Source organism: Cucurbita moschata, unplaced genomic scaffold (assembly GCF_002738365.1).
Source record: "Cucurbita moschata cultivar Rifu unplaced genomic scaffold, Cmos_1.0 Cmo_Scf00065, whole genome shotgun sequence".
NCBI lineage: Eukaryota > Viridiplantae > Streptophyta > Magnoliopsida > Cucurbitales > Cucurbitaceae > Cucurbita > Cucurbita moschata.
In genome coordinates, this window is record NW_019268581.1 from 602,919 (window position 1) to 605,738 (window position 2,820).

Below are 2,820 nucleotides of genomic sequence, written 5' to 3' on the forward strand. Positions count from 1 at the left end.
ATAACAAGGAGATCAAAGAAGTGCCTCAAAACAACTAACCAATATAATGAAGATGATCATAAAGAACTTGATCAATGTGACCCTGTATTTAGATTCTCATAATAAATAAACGATATTTTTGTTTAGTTCATGTGCCTCTCAAGGTTTCGGGTCATAGTATATCATACGAATACAAGATACACTAACATGCTCGTTTCACATGAAGCTATTATATTATGTTGAGACGGTTAAGGTGAGATCTATCATGGACATAACTTTCAATTCCTTTATGGAATCTAGTCGGTCTGGGGAACATCTTTACTCCTCTCTTATAGAGAGCATATACATCCCTCATTATTATATTTATGATTATCTCTCAAGTTTTGGTTTAGGTTCCTCAATAGAAAAAAAATAAAATAGAGCATCTAGAACTCAAACCGGGAGCATGTGTGTGGGCAGTGTGTAGAAAAGTGCCATGCATCCAAATCCACCAAAAAATGAAATTAGAGCCAAAGCCAAGACATGATGTTTTATGCCACTAGACACGAAATCATATTTGCATGTGTGTATTTCTTGACCCTATCATTGGAGTCACTTACTAATTATTTTTCAATATTCATTCTCTGGTTTTGAAAAAAGATTGGAGATACAAGGAGAAAAAAAAAATGGAGATTTATTTAGGGAGAGAAAAAGGAAATCCCTCGTACAATCATTTAACGGAAAGAAGAGATAAAAATTTATTGGTAAGATCTTCTTTTTTTTTTTTTTAATTAGCAAAAATTAATTGTGAATAGAATTAATGAAAAATGTGTTTAAATGAAATATACATGTGATGTTGACGTGACCCGTAGTTCTACACGTGTCATATATATCGATATGTGTTAATTATTTGTGGATCGATATGCTTATGATATGTTATGTATATGTTATAATATGTGAATTGTATGATAATACTTACGGTACAATGTGTTCAATGATATGTGTGTGTGTGTTTACGATATGATATGATTATGATATAAGATGTGAATGACGGATGGATATATATATTTATATATGTTGTGATATGATATGAAATATGTTATGGTACAAGATATGGGATAAATTTACATGTTTATGATATCATATATTGTGATGCGATATATTATGGTATGAGATGTATATGATAAGATGTTATGTTAAAAGCATGAAACATTATGTCATGTCTCTTAAATTATATGTATACAACATGATATGAATTAAATGAAATATAACCTCGTTAGAATTATGTATGATATGAAAACTAAAAAATAAGGAATGATATGATATGAACGATATACGATATGTGAAATGATATGAAAAACGATATGATATGTATGGAATGCTAGCGGGATTGTATTAAATGATAATGAAATGAAAAAATATTGGGACTTCATGCATTATGCTCATGCTTTGGGGGATACCCCTATTACACCACTAGACAGATGAAGTATTATTATATTTTATATAATGCTGTCATGACGGTTACTAATTCTAATGGGTGTCCGGCATAAGGAGCTACCAGAGTAGGCTCGCCCAACAAGAAAAGGGGTCCAGCGGTGTGCAAACTGCCTAATGAGCTTGTACTTGCACGTATGGGCTGTGTGTAGAGTATATGGCACACATCTAGGCTGCCCATTAGGATAGTATCGTGGGAAAAAAGACTGATATGATAGGTCCCGTCATTGCATTCGCATGTTTTTTTGCATTTAACCCCAATAATGGGGTCACTTCCTGAGTATTTCTCAAAATACTCAAGCCACGTGTTACCTCTATTTCAGGTTAAGGCAGAGCATTTCTGTACGGCTGACGACGACATCGCAATTCGAGACCATGGCACATGCATGGGGTAGTCGTATTATTTTCTTAGACTTAGGCTAGAATAGGATGCTTTTAATTTAAACGTTTATTTATTTTATTTATTTTTTTATTGTGTCGTTTTTAAAAGTGTTTTCAAAACACGTAAGAACATGGCTGTATTTTAAAATGAAGATGTCGTCTTATGAAAGTTTAAATAAAGTATTTCCGCATTCAATGTTCATGATATATATACAGTGACGATCTTAAATTAAGCAGAAAATTTCGGATCACTGATCACTTCTGGAGTATTTTTCAAAATTTATTCTATCATTAAATAAAATTTATGACAAGGACATATAAACAGTTACCAACTTCTCGTGTGAAATCTTTTATGCTAATTCTAACATTTATTTATATTCTTCATCAATAAGAGGATGTTTTAGCTATTCCACAAACATTTTTTTAGATTGTTTTTAATCTATTGAATTTCAAAATAAAATGTTGAAATAATTTTTTTAGAGGTAAAAGTATTTCTATTTGAATCAAATCCAAAACATAGGATAGCTACCAAACTGTCAAATTTATTTAATTTAAATAAATTTATTGGTTGATTTGTACATTAGTTTTTTTTTTTTTTTTTTTTTTTAATCTTCCCATTTCAGTTTTCATGCCATATTTTGATTTCATGTTACCTAATTTAGAAAGCTAGTAAATATTCTCAATTATATAAGAGTTCCCTATCAGCACCCAAAAAGCTCTAAAATCCCTTAGTCATGGACAAGAATATTTCTATCAAGTTGGCTTTCTTAGGTGCAATCATCTTGTTCTTCACCGTCTTCGATACAGGTATCTTGTAGTTATTAAAAAATATACGAGTGTTTGAGGGTTGAGTCGGGTCAGGTCAGATTATGACATTTTCTAGACCGAACCCAATTATTTGCATTATAAATTTTTCAACATAAACAACCGTTATTATATAATGAATCCAACTCAACCCAACTCGACCATAAATTTTTTGGGATAGAT